This window comes from Macrobrachium rosenbergii, chromosome 16, assembly GCF_040412425.1.
Source record: "Macrobrachium rosenbergii isolate ZJJX-2024 chromosome 16, ASM4041242v1, whole genome shotgun sequence".
In the NCBI taxonomy this organism is placed as follows: Eukaryota; Metazoa; Arthropoda; class Malacostraca; order Decapoda; family Palaemonidae; genus Macrobrachium; species Macrobrachium rosenbergii.
Window position 1 is genome coordinate 8,377,470 of NC_089756.1, and position 24,247 is coordinate 8,401,716.

General features: G+C 37.5%; 1 pseudogene; it reads left to right on the top strand.

Annotated features, from left to right (window-relative positions):
* LOC136846876 (uncharacterized) overlaps positions 1–13,888 on the top strand; it is a 50,843-nt pseudogene extending 36,955 nt beyond the window's left edge.
* Positions 13,889–24,247: the final 10,359 nt, after the last annotated feature.

Genomic DNA, 24,247 nt, shown 5'->3' on the forward strand with positions numbered 1-24,247 from the left:
GCAAGGAGGCTGCATCAGGAGGGCAAGAGTTTACGTTCTCTTTCTCAACAGGTTGATATACTTTATACTTTTGTCTCGGGAAGTTAGTTAATTTAATATGTAAAAGAAAAACACCGGATAACAAAGTTTTTGGTTTTTAGATTTTTCTTATAACTATTTGAAAAACATTCGTGTGTAAGACATTCTCATGTATGCCACAACACTACTCTTGAATCATTTTATGGTTCCTTACGTCAAAATATAATAATGCGATGACCCTTTTGGAATGGAGTGGAATATAAAATTTAGGCCAAAAGCCAAGCGCTGGGACCTGTGAGGTCATTCAGCGCCGAAAGGGAATTTGAGAGTAAAAGGGTTTTAAAAGCGTACCAGGCGGAAAGTTTCGCACTTTTGAAACAATTGTTAGCAGAGGGCGGAAATTGGGAAAGAAGAAAGAGATGTAAACGGAGGTACAGTAAGACGAATGAAAGTGGGTGCAGCTAGGAGCCGAAGGCACGCTGCAAAGAACCTTAAGTAATGCCTACAGTGCACCCTACGGGGACCAATGACCCTATATCCACATTCTTTTCGTTCACTTCATTATTTTGAAAGGGCGATTTCTTACTCTGAAAAGAGTAAAGTACTTTATAAGACTATCTTTTTCTTTTTTTAAAGTAGAATTGCCCAAGTTGAATTTCCTTTAAAGTAACTGGATGTTTTCGCGACAATTTACAATTTTGCATAAAACTTGAGCAGTGACTGCAGCTGAAAGGAATATAACAGCCCATTCTGAGAGTGAATGCAACTGTAAGTGCATAGAATTTAAGCCTGCCTCAGTTGTAGCAGTAGTACAGGTATTATTTGCAGAGCAACTCAGTAGGGAGAGGCACTGGAATTTCGCTCCCCCTACAGGAACCTCTTGCGTTGCTAATTTCGAAGGGCTATCTTCAAAACTTTATGAAGCTACAGGTTTGCATTACTACGTTATTAACCTAACTTGTTTACATTATTAAATCATTAACTTAACTTGTTTACATTTTTACATTTTTAACTTGTTTACATTTTAACATTATTAACTTGTTTACATTATTACATTAACTTAATCTGTTTACATTATTAACGTACCTTGTTTAAATTACTGTATTATTATGTTGTTTATATTATTAACTTAACCTGTTTACGTTACCACATTTTCAACTTAACTTGTTTGCATTATTAAATTGCTAGCTTAACTTGTTTACATTATTGCATTATTAATTTATCTTGTTTACGTTATCAGTTTATTAACTTGTTTACATTATCAGCTCATTAACTCGTTTATACTATTAACTTAACTTGTTTACATTAATACATTATTAACTTGTTTACATTAATAAATTATTAACTTAACTTGTTTATATTAACTTGTTTACATTAATACATTATTAACTTGTTTACATTAATAAATTATTAACTTAACTTGTTTATATTAACTTGTTTACATTAATACATTATTATCTTGACTTGTTTACATTAATATATTATCTTGACTTGTTTACATTATTAACTTCTTCACATCAAGACCTTATTAGCTTGACTTGTTTACATTATTGCCTTGTTTTCAATTATTAACTTGTTTACATTCTTAAAGCATTAACTTAACTTGTTTACTTTACTGTATTTATTAACTTATCTTGTCTACATTATCAACTTGTTTGCATTCTTAAAGTATTAACTTATTTTGATTACATTATTGCATTTATTAACTTATCTTGTTTACATTATTAACTTAACGCCCCACTGCGTCTGCAACCGGAATGAACAAGGTAACAGGCAGGCGATAAGCACAAGCACCTGCCTCATTACCTTTGCATTGCTTCATGCAACGACAGTTGACGTGACTAATGGAATTTATGCTTATTGCTGTTTATCCCTCTCTCTCCTCCGTGATTGCTCTAACACCGCCCCCCTCCTCTCCTAACTGCTAACATCAAGATACACCACGTTAGGTCAAACTGATTATTACGTTCAGAGCAAAATCAGACGCAGTTCTTGAATGAAAAAGATATGTCGCCTATAAATGTTTAATGGCGAACCTTACACATAATATGAAATGAAAATAAATAAAGAGAAAGTCGTGACTGTATGAGGTCATACAAAGAGAGAGAGAGAGAGAGAGAGAGAGAGAGAGAGAGAGAGAGAGAGAGAGAGAGAGAGAGAGAGAGAGAGCGATTGAACAAGATCTAACTGTATGTCTCAACTGGCAACCTATCAGACAGACTCCTATCTCTACTAACATTTTAAATGTCATAACGAAATATACTGAATGTAATTTTTCTCTACAGGCTTAGAAGCACTAGATTGTCTAAAAATTTCTCTTTGGAAAATAACTGAATAAGCTAGATGTAAATTACATGATTTACAAAAAGAGAAAAATTATAGATAACTGTTTGAGTGCTTTTAAATACTTTCGTACATAAGTAAGTTAATTCTCATAATAAGTTCTTGGCGTGATTTTTGTAAAGATTAAGATAACTAAATGGCGTCTCAAAGTAACTATACAAAAGCTTATGGACACCCCTTTTCAATCTATTTAAGTTATCAATTAATTACAGCCTCATAAGGTTAACTGAGGTAAAACTAACAATTCTCCAGAAAGAGTATTACAATCTTCAACCTTTAAAGGTATCAAGTATTATGCAGGGTACTTGAGAATAATGAAAAATATTCTAAAAAAAAATAAAACTAATTTCCATTACATCAGAGACACGAAAGAATATTGTGATTAACGCATAAATAAAGGCTTTCCGAAAGACATTGCTTTTCAAGTAACGGATAAACCAAAGTTACCCAAATATAAATAAAACTCTCTCTCTCTCTCTCACTCTCTCTCTCTCTCTCTCAATGCTTATAACTAGCACCCAGCGCAACGGAAGTTATTTCAAAACACTTGACTTTGGAAACTTAAGGAAACACCATTAACGAATCTGATTCTTGATCCAATGGAAGATGAAAAAAAAATCTTTTAGACTTTCACAGGAGAGAGAGAGAGAGAGAGAGAGAGAGAGAGAGAGAAGAGAGAGAGAGAGAGATCAAAGGAATTAACAGTGATTGGGGGGAAGTTGATCCCTAATGTAGAAAAAAAGAGAATTAAAAATCGGACATCTTTTCCAATTCGCACTGTAACTACAAAGTGGACTGACAGCGAAACATTATGAAAAGGGGAGGAAAAAAAAAATACATTTCTAGTTTTCACTCTAATTCTTCAATGGGGCTTTCCCGACTCGCCGCCGCGCACAACAGCAGAAAAGGGCTTTTCCAAAGCTTTCATCATTTCTTGGGATCCCTCGGTTTCTTTTTCCTTTTTTGAATATCCTATTAGCAAAAGACACCTGGTGACTACCTCCTCCGCTTCGAGTATATCAAAAGGATCTTTGTTCGTGCAATTACAGGGCCCCCAGTTCTTACTTTCTCTCTCTCTCTCTCTCTCTCTCTCTCTCTCTCTCTCTCTCTCTCTCTCTCTCTCTCTCTCTCTCTCGTTTCTTCATTTTTGCTTGCTTGAGATATACGCATTTTTCAGCAGAAATGCTCTGTGAATTGGCTTTTTCTAGTCAAGTTCTCTGTGAATTTGCGTTTACTGTAAAAATAATTCTGAGGCCTTTGTAACCGGGGACTCCCTGGGGATGGAACGGGCAAAATTGGTTATTCATTTTTTGTTGGCATGTATTGTTTATGTGAATCTCATTTATATATACAGTATATAAATATATATATATATATATATATATATATATATATATATATATATATATATATATATATTATATTATATATATGTATATGTATATATGTACATATATATTATATACATGTATATATATATATATATATATATATATATATATATATATATATGTATATATATATACTATATATAATATATATATATATATATATATATATATATATATATATATATATATATATATAATGTCACCTATCAAGTACCTGGTTATTACACAAATAATCTCAACATTCAAAAATATACCTCACTTCAGCCAGATACCTGAACTCTCATAACATTAATTATTACGACTGAGTACTCTAAAGGTAACAGTGATCCCTTAAGAAAAAACTTATTTATTACTTGAAAAATCAAACTAAGTCTATCAGAATATGTGTGAGGTATCAAAAATTAAACTAGAAATATTCTAGAGTACAAGAGCTTCACTCCATCAAAAAACTCTAACTGTTTCCCTGGTCTTAATTCACTTTAGCAAAACTAAAAGAACAAGACATGTTTATCACTTTGCCTTGTGCACACACAATCAGTCCTATTCACTGGTGATCAATAAATGAAACACTTTTTCTAAAAATGTTAAATACAAAAATTTATTTTTATATTCAAAGTTTATAATTAGAATTCACAATCTGAAAAATTTATTATTACTTGAAAATAACACAACACTTAATTAATTCTTTAATTAAATTATGAAACAAAACTAATTCACAAAAACTTTATCAGGAATTTAAATTAATCAAGCAAAATTTAAACTATCAAGAATTACTCAAGATTTGAAAAGAAAATCTTAACAAATGAAATATTAAATCAAGTATGCGATGTTAAATTACCAAGAAATATTTACAATGCTATGTAAATAAATGTTACATCACAACATAAAAAATGTGAAAATATAAAGAGATTGTAAATAAAAAACACACAAAAATACACAGAAGATTTATCAATAATGATTTCACTCGGTCAAAATTTCCTAACTTATCATACCATGGTATTAATAAGTAAAATTCACGTTACCTTACACAAACTTGTGAAAACCTCTGTAAATCACTTGCTGCAGCTGCGTTACCACAAAACACACTTTTTTACCAGGCGCCGTTACAAACTAAATAACTTTACTAAATTCAGATCTCAAAAGTTAATTCTAATACGTGACCACAAAACACTATGTTAAAAGTAATCTCTTTCTAAGAACGAGAGAGAGAGAGGGAACCAAATCAACTGGTCTCAGAAATCAGAATGAAACAGATTTTAGAATTCCAGTAACACGTGAAACAATTACATGATGTCATTAAAGCATTTTGGGTACGAGATACAAAAGTTCTAGAAGCAGGGAGGTGACGTCATTAAAGCATTTTGGGTGCGAGATACCATAGAGAAACTTCTAGAAAGAAAGTTACATCATCCCAGCAAAACGTTTTGAAAAGTGGCGTACGTGACTCGAACAATGCATGTAACAACATGAAATCACTCATCTTGAGCTCGTATGGGAAGAATCGGCATCTGTTTTCCAAAGCTGTCATCACGTAACCCAAAACAAAGCGTTCTCTCTTATCTCAACTGATGACAATTGAAATGATACAAGTCTTTGCTGGACACACACGTGTTCATATACTACGCTTTTATCAAGAAAGATATTATTCATTCTAAATTACGTTACTATTAAAACTGTATTAACAATTCTAAATTATGCTATCAAGTTACTTAATCATTAGTTCTTTTGAGATCTGATGCCAAACTAAATATGACAATTCAACAACCATTATCACTACACATAACACATGAAAAAAAGTAAATATGTCAAAATTATAGGAGGATATGCGTATTACAAGGCAACATCATGAAATTCCTCCCCCCAGAAGATTACTTATCCCGGGTTTGAATCCAATGATTCACAACAGGATAAATAATCTGCTATGACAATATCTTTTCCTGAAATGTGTTTAACTCTTACATTATACGGTTGCAGGCATAAAGACCACCTGGTCAGCCTCATATTATTATTTTTCATCTTATTCATGAATGAGATTGGGTTGTGATCCGACAACACTAAAATTTCTTCATTCCTAGGTCGGTTCACCTACACTTCAAACTTTTTCAATGCTGTGATTAATGCTAATGTTTCTTTTTCGATTGTTGAGTAAGTTTTCTGGTGCTTTTTCAACTTTGAAGACATGAAACATACTGGATGGAAGATTCTGTTGTCATCTTCTTGAAGTAGAACAGCTCCAATTCATACCCATCATCGTCCAATGTAGATGAAGTTGTCTGTTATTGACACTGTTTCAGTTTTAGTCTCTGAGAAGTAAGGTTTCAAACAATTCACATGTATCTTCCTCTGTCGTTTCCTTCTTCCTGGTGTTTCAATCACATAAGTTCGATCACTTAACTTCTCTAATATCCTATAAGGACTTTGAAACTTATTGGTACAGGGAAATCTTTCACTGGTAAGAACACTAGAACTTGCTGTCCAATACTAAAATTTCTTAGCTTAGTTTTAGCATCATATTTTCTTTTCATTTTCTCTTGATTTATTTTCAAATTTTCTAAAGAGAATTTTCTAATTTCTCTTAACCTTTTCCTCAAGTTCTTCACATATTCTCCTTGGATTTCCTCTTGATTTTCTTCCCAATTCTCTGCAAGAACCTTCAATAGACCTCTAATGTCTCGACCAAAAATTATTTCATTTGGTGAACATCCCATACTTTCTTGATAAGCATTCCTAACTTCAAATAACATTAAAGGTAAACCAGCATCCCATTCTCTTCCTGACTTATTACAATACTTAGTTAACATACTTTTCAATGTCTGGTGGAACCTTTCCAAGGCTCCTTGAGTCTCTGGATGATAAGCAGTTGATAACTGTTGTTTTACTCTAACAAGTTCATCACATCCTGGAATAATTTTGAAGTAAAGTTCGTTCTTCTATCACTTTGCACAATTTCTGGTATTCCAAACTTGGAGAAAAACTCCACCAACTCCTCAGCAATTACCTTTGCACTTATACTTCTTACAGGAATCGCCTCAGGATACCTAGTGACTGGACACATTAATGTTAACAGATATTCATTTCCTTTCTTTGTTTTCGGAAGTGGCCCAACCACATCTATAATTACCTTGCTAAAGGGTTCTCCTCTAACTTCTATGGGTTGTAGGGGTGCTTTCTGAATGGTTTCATTCGGTTTTCCAGCGATCTGGCATGTGTGACACACTCTGCAAAATCTGCTAACATCCTTGTGAAGTCCAGGCCAGAAAAAAAATACTTCATAATCTTCTCAACAGTCTTCCTGATTCTCATATGTCCAGACTCATGCGCTACTGCTACAGCTTGTTTCCTCAATGGATATAGAATCAAAATTTGATGATATTCACCCCATTCAGCATTTCCTGGTATATCTACAGGTCGATGCTTCCTCATTAGCAATCCTTCCTTTAGATAATAACAGGAGGAGGTTTGTTGCATCTCTTCTTGATCAACAACTCTGAAGAACAGATCAGCCAACGTTGTATCTCTCTTCTGCAGTTTCATTAGCTTCTCTCTAGTTACTTGACCAACTTCAAGGGCTGAACTCTCCATATCTGCTAACTCTGCCTCTGTAGTTTCACTACTATCTTCAGGAACACTTTGACTACTTGGAGTCTCTTCAATAACAACAGGATCCTCTTCTTCTTGGGAAATCTCTTTATTACTAACACTAGGGGAAACTTCACTTTCCTGGAACAGCTCTTCTAATCTTAAAGATCCTTCACTTGATTCTTCTGGTGCAGGTAAATCCTCAGTATCTTCCACTTGCAGACATAGTTCTCTTCATACTCCTGGTAGTTACACAACTTGGAAACACGTGGGGGTTTTTCTTCTCTAAATCTACAGTAGGACTAACCCTTAATGGTATGTCTGTCACTATAGGACAAGGAACAAATGGTACACCACCAACTTCATTACCCAGTAAAACATGTACACCTTCAACAGCTAGTGAGTCCCTTACAGCAAAATCAACATTTCCTGTCACCAATTCACAGGATAAGTGCAAGCGGCATATAGGAGTTACCTCTTCTTCTCCTATACCCTTCAAAATAACTGAATCTCCAGTGAGATTCTTCTCCAAATGTGGGTGAGCACCACGAACTACCACACTATGGTTACTCCCCGTATCACTAATACCTTGACTGGTACCTGCACACTTCCTCCTTGAGTTGTCAGTGTACCTTCATAGATATATGACTTAAAAGCCTCCAAGCTGCTCAGCCACTCACTGCTTGAAGTTACATTTCCACTGGTTGCTAAACACTCTGCTTGTTTAGTCTTAGTCGTCCCCACACTGCTCTTCGTAGTTTGCTTCACCTGGTTACCTTTAACCACTTGACCAACTGGTTTGGTCTGCTGCTGTGTCTGATAACAATCTCGACTGTAGTGTCCTACTCTTCCACACTTGTAGCAGACAACATTAGTCTTCTGTATCTGTCTTGAAAACAGACTGGATGATGAGGATTTAACATTCAATTGTTGAGGGGTGTTACCTGGCTTTGTATTGGCATAGCCACTAGAAGGATTTCCAGTTGTAATGTTCCTGAAATTTGGATGAGACCTGAAACCTGTGCGTTGTTGGTTCTGGTACTTGACATTATAATTTCTTTTGCTACAAATTATATTAAAGTCTTCACTCAATGTAGCAGCTTTGTCAAGTTTCTTAACCTCTCTCTCTCTCTTAAATAGGCTCTTATGTGTTCAGGAATTCCTCTAAGATATTGTTCTAGGACTACTAACTCCTCAAGTTCGTCCATAGATTTAACTTTAGCAGCCTCCAACCATCGTTTAAAACATCTTCTTACTTTGTAGGTATAATCCAAGAATGTTATCTTGTCATCCTTTCTCAAAGATCTGAATCTTTCATTATAATATTCAGGGGTCATCTGGTAAGCTTGTAGCACACTGTGTTTGAGTACCTTGTACTCTTTACACTGATCAGCTGATAAGGCTAAATAGGCACTTCTTCCTTTACCAATGAGAACACTCTGTAACAAGACCGACCATTTATCATCTGGCCATCCCATACCTGAAGCCACTTTTTCCAAGTGATCAAAAAACTCACCTGGAGCTTCTTCTGTAAACTTTGGAATTAACTTCTGCACTCTTACTACATCAAATACAGGGTCTGAATTACCCTGAGTAGGGTTAGATGGTGTTACAGGTAATGTGGATCGAGCTTTTATTAACTCCATTTCCCTTTCATGTCTTGCTCTTTCTCTTTCCTCTTTTGCTCTTTCTCTTTCTTCTTCTGCTGCTTTTTCTTCTTCTCTTTCCTTTCTTTCTCTTTTCTCTCTATCTTCTCTTTCTCTTTCTGCCTGCATTTTCTCTCTTTCAGCCTGTATCCTCAGCTTAATCAAATTTTCTTCTGCTTCTATACGTCTAAGCTCTGCTTCTGCATCACTTTTCTCTTTCTTTTGCTCATGTTTATCTGTAAATTCTGCCTCAGCTGCATTCAACAATTCTTGCGCTTCTCCTAACTCTTCATCTATTTTACCAGAGTCCATCAATGCTTGGATTACAATATATTTGATTTGTGCCTTAATCATACCACTAGACACATAACCCCCACATGCCACTGCTACAGCAATCCACTGTTCCTTAGTCAGGTTGGATTCAGATAACTCTTGGATGGAAGGAGTTGCTAAAAACTTCTGAACATTGAACAGAGCCATTTTCTCTAAGTTACTCAACTAAATAATTCACAATACAAAGCAGAAAATAACTATGTGGTCACTCTCCTATCAAAATATATCCCTAACACCACCAGTACAAACCATAAACCAGAGTGATATTTTGTTTTGTTCCAGGGTCTCTGGGCACCAAACAATTTAATGTCACGATGCGTATCAAGTACCTGGTTATTACACAAATAATCTCAAAATTCAAAAATATACCTTACTTCAGCCAGATACCTGAACTCTCATAACATTAATTATTACGACTGAGTACTCTAAAGGTAACAGTGATCCCTTAAGAAAAAACTTATTTATTACTTGAAAAATCAAACTAAGTCTATCAGAATATGTGTGAGGTATCAAAAATTAAACTAGAAATATTCTAGAGTACAAGGGCATCACTCCATCAAAAAACTCTAACTGTTTCCCTGGTCTTAATTCACTTTAGCAAAACTAAAAGAACAAAACATGTTTATCACTTTGCCTTATGCACACACAATCAATCCTATTCACTGGTGATCAATAAATGAAACACTTTTTCTAAAATGTTAAATACAAAAATTTATTTTTAAATTCAAAGTTTATAATTAGAATTCACAATCTGAAAAATTTATTATTACTTGAAAATAACACAACACTTAATTAATTCTTTAATTAAATTATGAAACAAAACTAATTCACAAAAACTTTATCAGGAATTTAAATTAATCAAGCAAAATTTAAACTATCAAGAATTACTCAAGATTTGAAAAGAAAATCTTAACAAATGAAATATTAAATCAAGTATGCAATGTTAAATTACCAAGAAATATTTACAATGCTATGTAAATAAATGTTACAACACAACATAAAAAATGTGATAAAAATGTGAAAATATAAAGAGATTGTAAATAGAAAAATACACAAAAATACACACAAGATTTATCAATAATGATTTCACTCGGTCAAAATTTCCTAACTTATCATACCATGGTATTAATAAGTAAAATTCACGTTACCTTACATAAAATTGTGAAAACCTCTGTAAATCACTTGCTGCAGCTGCGTTACCACAAAACACACTTTTTTACCAGGCACCATTACAAATTAAATAACTTTACTAAATTCAGATCTCAAAAGTTAATGCTAATACGTGACCACAAAACACTACGTTAAAAGGAATCTCTTTCTAAGAACAAGAGAGAGAGAGGGAACCAAATCAACTGGTCTCAGAAATCAGAATGAAACAGATTTTAGAATTCCAGTAACACATGAAACAATTACGTGATGTCATTAAAGCATTTTGGGTACGAGACACAAAAGTTCTAGAAGCAGGGAGGTGACGTGATTAAAGCATTTTGGGTGCGAGCTACCATGGAGAAACTTATAGAAAGAAAGTTACGTCATCCCAGCAAAACGATTTGAAAAGTGGCGTACGCGACTCGAACAATGCATGTAACAACATGAAATCACTCGTCTTGAGCTCGTATGGGACGAATCGGCATCTGTTTTCCAAACCTGTCATCACGTAACCCGAAACAAAGCGTTCTCTCTTATCTCAACTGATGACAATTGAAACGATACAAGTTTTTGCTGGACACACACGTGTTCATATACTACGCTTTTATCAAGAAAGATATTATTCATTCTAAACTATGTTACTATTAATACTGTATTAACAATTCTAAATTACGCTATCAAGTTACTTAATCATTAGTTCTTTTGAGATCTGATGCCAAACTAAATATGACACTTCAACAACCATTATCACTACACATAACACATGAAAAAAAGTAAATATGCCAAAATTATAGGAGGATATACGTATTACAAGGCAACATCATGAAAAAAAAAAAATATATATATATATATATATATATATATATATATATATATATATATATATATATGTAATGTTCACATCTTAAATATTAAATAATATATACGTTACGACCCCTTAAAATTAAAGTAATCTTACTTTGGGAAAATCCGACTACAAAGGGGTATTACATATGATATGCCCTCTCCTATCATGTGTGCAAGATAGAGATGAATATTGCAGGGTATGTAAATGGAGTTCAAAATCTGTTGATGAAATAATAATAATATATTTAATAATAATAACGTGCATGAAGAATATGGATGCACACACACTCACACACACATATATATATATATATATATATATATATATATATATATATATATATATATATATATATATATATATATATATATATATATATATATATATATATATATTATATATATATATATATATATATATATATATATATATATATATATATATATATATATATATATATATATATATATATATTATATATATATATATATATATATATATATATATATGTATATATATATATATATATATATATATATATATATATATATATATATATATATATATATATATATATATAATATATATTTTATATATATATATATATATATATATATATATATATATATATATATATATATATGAGCGTGTTGATTGTGTGTCATGGTGGGGGGAGGGGGAGATGCAGCTTAAAGGACCCTAGAATTTCACAGTAGGAAAAAATTTCTCGTTCTTGGGAACAGCACATTAGAGTATAAGCCGTGAAGACAATCATTTCGGCTGACTTCCGGGGACGAACTGAATACGACCCAGACTGGGTACATTAGGTGATTATTCGTCCTGCATCCTAATAGGACTTCAGCAGAGAGCGTTGCACGGAGGATACTTTAGTCACAATAAATCCTGGAGATTTAAAATGATCTATCTGGAGAGAGTAATTTCTTTTCCTTCTATTAAAGTTGTACTTATAATACTTCTCTTCAATACTCACTGCCCTCTCTCTCTCTCTCTCTCTCTCTCTCTCTCTCTCTCTCTCTCTCTCTCTCTCTCTCTCTCTCTCTCTCTCTCTCTCTCTCTCTCCTCCTCCTGCGAAGAAACATTCAGTTATCAGTCATGAATAAAAAGGAATTTAAACTCTCTCTCTCTCTCTCTCTCTCTCTCTCTCTCTCTCTCTCTCTCTCTCTCTCTCTCTCTCTCTCCCTGTGAAGAATCACTGTCATGAATATAAGGGAATTAACATATTCTCTCTCTCTCTCTTCCTGTGAAGAATCACTTTCATGAATATATAAAGAAATTAACACATTCTCTCTCTCTCTCTCTCTCTCTCTCTCTCTCTCTCTCTCTCTCTCTCTCTCTCTCTCTCTCTCTCTCTCTATGCGTCCCACTGTAATCCAGGTGAATATTCGCAAAATAAGGAGAGGGAAAAAAACCCACCTGCCATTTTACGCGCAGAGGCTTTAGTTTTGGAGTTCATTAAACAAAAACTTTCGGGCAAGAGCTCCGAAAAATGTTCTCCTTGAGGGAGCCGCCTCTCCATCACCTTATTGAGTTTCGACTGGGATGTAAGTAGTGAAAGAAAACTTGGGATATAGTTTCGCCGTCCTATTCCCCGAAGTGAGGCCTCCTGCGTCTCTCTCTCTCTCTCTCTCTCTCTCTCTCTCTCTCTTTTCACCCCCTTACTTTCTAGCTCTCTCTCTCTCCCCCTCCCCCACTCTCTCTCTCTCTCTCTCTCTCTCTCTCTCTCTCTCTCTCTCTCTCTCTCTCTCTCTCTCTCTCTCTGACAGGAGCGCCAACGCTAACACGAAGGGAGACGAAGACCGCCGCAAACTTTTACTCTCCGAGACGTCACGTGTTTTATTTTTTATTTTATACTTTTTTTAAGCTTTTACGAAGTGAGTGGCGGTGCTTGGATTGCTTGGAACTGATGAAAAGGTGTTTTTCGAGAGATAAGGGAGGAGCGATCTTGAGCTACCACCTTCACGGAGGCCAGGGTTTCATAGGGTGTATGGGGACAGATAAATATGGTCAGTTCGCTGCATTACATATGTACAGTATATATAGTACATACATATATATATATATATATATATATATATATATATATATATATATATATATATATATATATATATATATAAATATATAAATATATAAATATATATATATATATATATATATATATATATATATATATATATATATATATATATATATATATATGTATGTATATATATATATATACAGTACATACATACATATATTGATATAAATATTACCCCACCACCGCCTCTATTCCAAGAATCTATAGAGATGGATTCTCCTTGAATAGGATAGCTAAGACCAGGGGTGAGAGGTAGACCCACAGACCGAGGTACAAGGGGAGAGTTTTTGGGTGTAGTTTCGAAAAAGGTCAAGCCAGGTAGTAGGATTTAGTAATTCACTGAGGAATAGGCATACTAGTAGTCACTCTATATCCTTGCCCCGAGGCCTATATCCCTGTACGCTCCTTTTGCTGGTTCTTAATTGTTTTTCCAGGAATGCTGGGTGATCCCTCCCTGAGAGTCGCCATTCCTGTGGCCTGAGGGCATATAGGACGAACAGCATTCAAAATTTGACTGAGAGAAAGCAGTTAGTACTCAAACTCAATAGAGGCAAGACCTCTGACCTGCAAAGTCCCAAATCTTGGGCCGTATCTTTTGGCGCCTTGCCACACACTGATATTAGATCACAAGCGACCCGGCTTGTCTGAAGACACAGTGGATCGCCTACCGACTTTGCTAAAGTGCACTTGCAATCTGGATTGCCCAGTAAGTCTGAAATTAGAAACTGAGAACCAGTATATTGTTTCTCTCACTAAATCCCTCATTTCCTTTTCACATAATTCATCTCCCAAGGTAAATCCCTTCCTGATACCACATTAATACTAGCATGTGTGTTCCCCACATGAATTGAGTTTATTGATGAAATAATCCTTTGCTCAGTGACACAGAATTAATCACCCCTCCATTGTGATAGACTGTTGCAAGTGAGAGAATATTCCATGCACGAATCCTTATCTGGGAAATCTATTTCCAGAGACGTGTTATCTCGTCCCCTCACATTTCTGCCACTGACCTACCTGTGAGAACTTGCCTTATAAGACAATTAATTCAACCTTGCTACAAGTAAGCAACCTGCTTCTGCAACTGTTTGCAAGATATTAACTGTGTATTCACGAGCCACGGGCTCCTGTTTGTGTTACTAATGCATAAATATTTCCCTTCTTTCTGAAAGCCAGTACTGTGAACTTGTCTTAATTTCAGTGTTGCATTTATCTTGCTGGATTACATACCCATCATGATTTATTTCCCCTGCTTGAACTGTGTGAAATAAAGTAATTTAATGTAACTGCAGCTTTCATGATGACCTTTCTTTTTGTTTTAGATGTAACTCTGAAGTAAGTCATCTTGTGTGTTGCATTTTATTGCACATTTGTTTTTGGGCAAGTGGCCCTTAAGGCCGAAATCCCATCCCATATTCATTTCATTTTGCCATACCCAGCCAAATTGTAACAGTGACGATCTTGCCAAGAATCTTCGGTCAATTAGTAAGATTAGCATTACTAATACTAGACTGCTGTGGAGGTAATCGAACCGGGAAAATAATTTAAATTAATAACTAACAAGGCATAAATAGAGGTTGGACAGAAACGAGGAAGAGATAACAGGTAAGAAAATCTCTGTGTTATACTATTATAATTGTGTTAAGTAATGAATAGTGAATAATTAATGCTTAAACAATGATTTTCTGATAATATAAGCAAAGCAGAGCAAGCGCTGATCCTAGCTTTGATTTTCGCGCCACGAGGGTAGCAGAGATTGGTGTACGGGTCGCCCAGAGTTCTGTGTTGGTAAAGTCAGTTGCTAGCGAGTCATTTAGTAAGGACTGTGTTGCAGGTAAATTATTGACCTTACCTTACAGGCCTTATAGTTCGTTCGGATTGTCCCAGGTCCCTCAGTGTGAGGCACCTCTGACGTCTACCAGAGAATTGCTAATGCATCATCCAGTATATTTTGCATCTTCCAATCTTGGATGGTCTGGGATGCATCTTAGATATTTGTCGAACTTATTCTTAAACACATCTACGCTCACTCCTGTTATGTTCCTCAGATGAGCTGGTAGTGCACTGAATAGACGCTGCATTATCGATGCTGGTGTGTGGTGGATTAATGTCCTGTGTGCTTTCCTTAGTTTTCCTGGTATAGTTTTGGGCACTATTAATCTACCTCTGCTTGCTCTTTCTGATATTTTTAGCTACTTGATGTTTTTGGTAATTCCTTCTATCTGTTTCCATGCCTGGATTATAATGTAGCATTCTCTTCTCCTTTCAAGACTATATAAATTTAAGAATTGTAGTCTTTCCCAGTAGTCAAGGTCCTTAACTTCTTCTATTCTAGCTGTAAATGACCTTTGTACACTCTCTATTTGTGCAATATCCTTTTGGTAGTGTGGGTACCATATTATATTGCAATATTCAAGTGGACTACGTACGTACGTTTTATAAAGCATAATTATGTGTTCGCCTTTTCTTGTTTTGAAGTGCCGGAACAACATTCCCATTTTTACTTTGCATTTTGCCAATAGTATTGCTATTTGATCATTGCATAACATATTCCTATTCAACATCACACCAAGGTCTTTAACTGCATCCTTATTTGTGACTGTCTCGTTATTATGACCTTTATATGCATATAGCATTCCTTCTTTATCACCATAGTTTATAGATTCAAACTTATCAGAGTTAAATACCATCCTATTTACCTCTGCCCATTTATATATTTTGTTTAGGTTTCTTTGTAGCAAGTTCCTATCTTCATCACAAGTAATTTCTCTACTTATTCTTGTGTCATTGGCGAAACTTCTCACTACCGAGTCCTTAACATTACTGTCTATGTCTGCAATCATAATCACAAACAGCAATGCAGCTAACACCATACCTTGCGGCACACCGGATATTACCTTAGCTTCATCCGATTTCTTGTCATTTGCAATCACTATCTGTTTTCTGTTTTGCAAAAATTCTTTTATCCATCTTCCTACTTTGTCCACAATGTTATTTTTTCTAATTTTTTTCGCTAATATATTATGGTCTACCTTGTCAAAAGTTTTTGCAAAGTCTAGGTAAACCACATCCTTATCTTTTTCGTTTATCATATTTTTATATATGCTTTCATGGTGGACTAACAGTTGGGTTTGTGTACTTTTTCCAGGTACAAAACCATGTTGTCCTATATTAAACAAACTATTTTTCATTAAATGTTTCATTATATTTTTTTTTATTACCCTTTCATAAACTTTCATAATATGAGATGTCACACTCACAGGCCTATAATTACTTGCCTCTAGTCTTGATCCACTTTTGAAATATTACTCGTATATGCTAATTTATGCTCATCATAAATCTTGCCTGTATCTATACTTTTTCTTCATAATATTGCGAGCGGCTTTGCGATTGAATGAACCACTTTCTTTAACAAAATGGCAGGTATGCCGTCTGGTCCTGCTGCTGATCCAATTTTAATTTCATTAATAGCCTGCACAATATCGGCTTCAGTAATATGTATGTCCGATAAATATTCACTATTTTCATCTCCTATTTCTGTATCATTATCTTCATTATCAATTCTAGGTGTAAATTCATTCTTATATCTTTCTGCTAATATTTTACATATTTCCTTTTTTTCATTCATTAATTGCCCTTCAATTCTGAGAGGGCCTATTTCTACTCTTATTTTATTCATCTTTTTCGCATATGAGTTAGCAGTAAGAAGTTAGCTAGTGTTATCTGTAAAGAGTTTACGTCAGGAAAAGAAGCGCACTTTCACCTTTGTTTAAGAGTACAACATCTGGCAACTTAGTTCGCCTAGCTCGATTATGTGTGACGAAACCAACACTCACTCACTCTCTGTAAAGTAGAATAATTATTTGTACTTTGAAAGAATCATTTGCGCTCTCATATATGTAGGAATTATTGCTTCAGAAAAGATTAGTGTTTTCATGTGTATTTAGTAGAGTAATGAAAGAACGTGTGTTTGTACGTTGGTTATCCACAAAGCATTGTAGGAGTTAGTCAGCCATCTTGGCGAGTTGCCAGTGTGATGTCATGGCAGCCATCTTAAATCAAGGTTGTTTACAAACAGAGCCACACGTTTGTTTACCACATACTCGCTCTTGCGATCTTGAGTTGTCATTTCCAATCACTGTCATTTATAGACTACAGCGCCGTGCATCTTTCCTTTTTTTTACATGCATACCTAACTTAAATCCAGCATAGTATATTGAAAATTTTTTTACAAGTTAATTAGAGTAATGGGAACCAAAACACACCTTTTATTTAATCACTGAGAACGGGGTCCATTTAATTTGGTTAAAGGTAACGAGTTATTCTTACATACGCTTCTCATCACTAGGTCTCCACATCTAGCTACCCATGAGTGCCAACCCAGGGTTTTCCATTCGCAGCTGAGTAACCCACCTGAAGTTTCTTACCTTTTCTTTTTTCCTCTTAATTATTGCGTGGGCTGTGCTTCATGCAGAGTGCTATTTCCTTTCGTGCAATTGGTCTGTACAACTCCCAGTGTTATTTTCCGGAACCTCAGGCACCTAAGTGCCACCAAGAAAAGTCCTATGTTACTACACAAACTGAACCTGTGCATTGAGACACAGTGCGAACAAAAAAAAAAAATAGTTAAGTATACCTTAGTTTTACCAGACCACTGAGCTGATTAACAGCTCTCCTAGGGCTGGCCCGAAAGATTAGATTTATTTTACGTGGCTAAGAACCAATTGGTTACTTAGCAACGGGACCTACAGCTTATTGTGGAATCCGAACCACATTATAGCGAGAAATGAATTTCTATCACCAGAAATAAATTCCTCTAACTCTTCATCAGCCGGCCGGGGGAATTGAACTCCGGCCCATCAAGTGACAGTCTGAAGCTCAACCGACTCAGCCAACGAAGGGCTACAGTGCCAACAATAGCGCGTCCACCCATAAGGATTTTGCTAACCAGGGACAGCTCCAGTTAGTGTGACCTTTAAACAGCACACTCAGCCACAGTGCCACCTTATTGAAAGGTGCCATTCCAGCGAAGTGTCACCAAAGTTAAGGGACACTTCCCCCAAATTACTCTTTAATTCCCAGGCCATTTTAATATGCCATAACCTACCAGAACCATGTAGGCAGAATATTACCAAACCTTCATGAATCTGGGGAAGGAGGCAGATTTCACAGGAAGAGAGCTCACCAAGTGAGCACAGGCACATCTAGATGCCTTACTCCAAAGGGAGAAACAAGAAATAGAGGAGCACAGGCAGTATGAAATGGAAAAGGAAGAAAGAGAAAGAAAGGAGAGGGAAGCAAAAGAAGAAAGAGAAAGGAAGGAGAGAGAAGCAAAAGAAGAAAGAGAGAGGAAGGAGAAAGAAGAACAAAGGAAGTCTGAAGAAGCAAAAGAAGAAAGAAAAATGGCAGACAAAGAAGAACAAGGGAAGGAGAGAGAAGCCAAGGAAGAAAGAGAAAGGGCAGACAGAGAAGAACAAAGGAAGGAGAGAGAACAACAAAGGAAGTATGAGCTAGCTCTAAAAGAAAAGGAGATCGAGCTTGAGAAAGCCCGACCAGACAGTGCCACCGCTCTAGCCCAACAACAAGACACTAACCCCACACCTGCCACGCATAATCCTCCTATATCTAGTATCAACTCACTGGTACCAAAGCGGACTGACGACGAGTCAGAGGCATGGTTGGAGGAGGTAGAAGCGCTGTTTGCAAACTACAGTACCACTGAGATGGAGAGGGCCTTACTTCTCTCCAAGCATATGGAAGGTAAAGCAAAGGCCACCCTCTGCTTGCTGGATAGTGGTACAAGGGGAAACATGGATGAAGTTCAGAGGGTAACAACTAAGGCTTATGAGATTACACTGGAGAAATGGAGACAGAGGTGTAGGGGCCTCCCAATAGAAATATGTCAGACCTGTGCTGAATGGGCCTATCACAAGACCCGAGCTGGTCAACGCTGGCTTGACTCCTTGACATGCACTGAGTTTGAGGATCTGTTTAACCAGATGATGCTGGAAGATTTCTTCCAGTGTGTTCCTGGGTCACTCAATGTGTACCTCAACAACAAGCAACCCAAAACACTCATGGAAGGCTGTCGTATGGCTGATGATTGGAAAACCTATAACCCATCTCCCAGCACATCTCACTGGCGCATAGTGCCACATGTACATCTCTCAGGGCCAGCTCGCCCAAAAAACAGAATCCCTTCCAAGCTTCCAGTATGTAACCACTAACATAAAAAGGGACATTCAGAATCTGAGTGCTACTTCAAAGGGAGAGCTATCAAGAAGCACCCTTCTAATGGCACCTCTCCCTCCACTGATACACAAACCTCTCCACCTACAGTCACCATGGCCAAGCAAGCCCATCCAAGGGGCCCCTGCAAAGACTGTGGTGATCGTGGACATTATAGCATCAGATTGGCTGCCTGCCCAAAGCATGGTACCACTACCAAGCCCGTCAACTTGATTAGTGCCACGTCCACCGTGGCATGGCCATCTGATATTCCTCACTCCAAAAGGGTGGAGACTCAGACTGTCTCAGTGGCACCCTTTGATAGCTCTAGCTCGTGGGGTGATTTGCCAGTTACAGTGGGCATTGTATTAGACATCTGTCTGATTGACCAGTCCTGAGTGCCAGCCAGTGCTACTGAAGACGAAAAGACTCGTTAGGTGATGACTAGGTTAGAGGGTTTTACTAAGTCAATCCCTAGAGTCGAGCTCCAGGTCACGACACCTTGAGGCACTCAACCTCACCTCATTGGCGTGGTGAGTAAAGTTAGGCACGGAATTGAGTTTCTATTGGGACGAGACCTCTTCTGGGGATGTCCTCTCCTAACTCCCATCTGTTGCCTGGCTACCTCCACAATGGAGGCATCGACTGTAGCATCGCCTGACAAGAGCACAGCCATATTGGAAGGTATGCCACAGTCAACAGGATCACCTTCTGCATGCCTAACTGGTCGACAGAAGGGGCATTCCTGGTACATATCAGAGCCGAGTCCTCCCTCCTCAGGAGAGGACAGCTACCAAAAACCTCCTCCCTCACAGCGAGAGGAAGCTAGCAAGACACTGTAAGATAGGCAAAATGAAAGGGAATTCCATGAATTGGTCAGGATGCCCCAGCAAGCAACGCACATCAGTCACCAAAACCGGAAACATTCCCAGAGGCTCTGACCTCCCCTGGGACAGGAATCTCTGTCTCAGCCCAACTCAGGCTCACCTAGGGGCTTTGCACCCAAGGGTTCCTCGTCAGGCAAACCTGACCAAAAATCTCTGCCAGTGCCACATGAGCACCCAGAGCAGTTCCAGTCTCCGTCCTCCACAATCTGTCACAGTTCCTTGAGTTCATCAGCCATTTGAGACGTGGCAGAATCCTTACTCACAGTTGTATCTGCGGTGGACTGGGACAGAGAGGAAGTGGTCATGGGGGGCATGAGAGGCTCGCAGGTAAGAATGATCAGCTCAGGCACGGGTTACGAGGCCGCACCTTTGGGTGAGCTTCTGCTGTCCTCGGAAGGATCCGTCTCTCTTACCGGCATTGGTAGCAGAGCCAAGCCAGGAGAAGAGAGGGGACCCGGACTGGGATCTATGGGATGGAGATCAGGGATGTGCTCTGGCACTGGCACTAAGGCAGGGTCAGGCACTAATATTTGATTTGGAATTTCCTCATCATTCGGGTCGGACAGAGCTTGGCACTGCTAAGTGTACTCAAGTGACGCTGGCAGAGATTGTGAATCAAGAGTAGGATCTTCTGGAGGGGGATCTACTTGGGGCCCTGGCACTGGCACTGGTGCAGGGCCGGGCACTGGAATAAGATCGCGAATCGATCTTGGTGGAGGGGGCCACTGCACATTGCTCTCAGGTGGCACTGGCAGTGGAACGAATGCAGGCGTTTGAGGCTTACTCATGCCTAATAAATGATTTGGGGTATTTGGACCCCTGTATTGCTGCAACTTAGATGGGGACTGGAAGTCCTGTCCCAGGAGGAGGTCATAACCTCCAGAAATGTATCGGGCAACTGCAAGGTCGCAAATTTCAGATCTATGAGGTCTCATGATCCTCAGCTTGACAGTAGGAAGTATCATCTTAAAGTGATTGATACCCTCAATCGTGACGAGTTTATGTCTGTTAATGGTAGCTCCACGGGGAACTTGGTCTTCCCTTAAGAGGGACATTTGTACGCCAGAATCATCAAATGCCTTGACCTGGCTGGCAGGGCACCTACCTTGGGGAAGTGCTACATGAATGGGACTTTGGGCTGGAGGACCTAAAGATGTTGGATAAATGGGACCCTGGGCTGGAGGGCCTAAAGATGTTGGATCATAGACTGCCGAGGCAAGGGTGGGAGTACTTGATTTATTATTATTAGGGCATTTTGCCCATGCATTGGGTAGAGTGCCCATAGACTTTGCAAGTGGGACAATAAGTCCGGCTATAATCTTTACCTGGACCTGTCCCATAGGAGGGAGCAGGCCCTTTACCCTTCGTCCATGACCCAGGTGTGGTTCGGGGTGTTGTCCCATTTGAGGACATAGAGGGGTCTTCTGGCTGATTCTCAGCCTTCAAGTGGCACTGTTCAGTGGGGTGCCCTGGCCTGATTCTTTGGGCATATTTCTCCACCTTTTCCTCCAGCGGTCGGGAGTTATTTCAAAAGCCTTTATGATGGCTTGGCGGACAAGGTCAAGGTATCCTTGATCCTCAGGGGGGAGTGTGTTGAATACAATGGCACCTTTCCCTTCAAGGTGCTTTCCCAGGATGAGACACATCTTCAGTAGAAGGCTGATAGGTCATCAGGACCTTTTCAACAAGGTCAAGCCAGGCTTCAGGCTCGGCTTCGTCCCATTTTCTTATGAGGGTGCCTACGCTGCTGAGGGTTGAGTGAGGCGAGGGTGTTGATGTGTTGCGCATATCGTGAGCTGCCATTGCAGGCTGATAGCTCTTTCTTTCTCCCTCTCCTGTCTTTCTTTCTCCTTCTCCTGTCTTTTTGCTTCTTCTCGTTTCTCCTGGGCTATTCTTTCTTTCTCCTTCTCCTGTCTTTCTGCCTCTTCTCGTTTCTCCTGGGCTATTCTTTCTTTCTCCTTCGCCTGCCTTTCTGCCTCTTCTCATTTCTCCTGGGCTATTCTTTCCTTCTCCTTCTCCTGTCTCTCTGCCTCTTCTCGTTTCTCCTGGGCCCTACTTTCCGCCTCTTTTCGTTTCTCCTGGGCTCTTCTTTCTGCCTCTCTTTCCACCTTGGCACCGTCTACCCTCTCTTGGACCCATTCCCTCAGGGCTTGTACTGATAGTCCCATGTCCTTTCCTTCAGGGTGCCTGAAAAGACTGTTAAAATTAATATGTCTGAATAAGACAAATCTGAAACACTCAATTGATCAGAATGAATGAAAATTAGCATGTCTGAATAAGACAAATTTCAAGTTGTCTGAGAAGACTCTCAGGTAAAATTAATATGTCTGAATAAGACAAATCTCAGGTTGTCTGAAAAGACTGTTAAAATTAATATGTCTGAATAAGACAAATTTGAAGTTGCCTGGAAAGACTCTCTGGTAAAATTAATATGCCTTCATAAGACGAATCTCAGGGTGTCTGAATGAATGAAAGTTTAGCTCAAGTTAACTTAAGCGTTTATGTAAATTTTATTTTGCGGAGAGACACTGCAGAACTAATAAAAGAAAAGGCTTACTGGGTTATACACTCGTGGGGTGTAAAGGAATTTTCCTTGTGCTGTTAAATAATTGTAAATGTGGCGTAATGAAAACAGTACGTCAAGCCTATCAAATATTAAAATCCCCAACGCATGAGGGTAAGACAAAAATGCTTAATCTTATACCATGCATGGGGGCAGTCCGGACTGCCGAGGTTATGCGTGGGGAGGGAAAGAAATTGTTATTCCCCATTATCAAAACAAACTTTAGCTCACACATGACTAATAGTACAATGTTTACTTCTGATCCCGTGACATCTGATGTCAATGGGTGAGTCAGGCAGGTGGTGGGGAGGGGGGTCTCTTGACTGCGTGTCTGGCTTTTTCACCTGGGCCTACCCTTTTTCCTATGCTCGGGCCTCCCACAGTAATGAATGAACGAAGAAATTCTCGCTGATATATATTCGTCAATAAATAAATTAACAGGAATACTACAGCCCGCCAAGGAATATCCTACTCAGTTAAAGAATTAAACGTTTATTACTTTAAAAAATGAGGCGAGGTGCACGGACGTATGGATAAAAATTAGCGAGCGAGCAAAAGGGATTTATATACGGGCGCTGTGCGTGCAGTTTTTATAACAATGGAATTTCTAATGGAACTCACAAATCAAAGATGGCGGAAGGTTAAGGATGGGCCCACGTGGCCTGGAATTGAAGATTCCGAGTCAGAATTTACTATTCTCTCGTCTTAAGAGCGGAAATTGAGATTCCTAAATACTTCCTAGCTTCTCCTATCGATCAAGAGAGAGAGAGAGAGAGAGAGAGAGAGAGAGAGAGAGAGAGAGAGAGAGAGAGAGAGAGAGAAATCCAGCAATGCTAAAATAGCGGATACTTGATAATGTGGACTGTTTGTCCAAGAAACCTTGTAACTTTTTCTGAATAAATACTCCATTAGATACCATCCATTTTGAATGAGGTCTTTTAGTAATTCTACTAATGCACAGAACAATTGTGTATGTGATAAAGTTAATATATATATATATATATATATATATATATATATATATATATATATATATATATATATATATATATATATATATATATATATATATATATATATATATATATATATATATATATATATATAATATATATATATATAATATATATATATATATATATATATATATATATATATATAT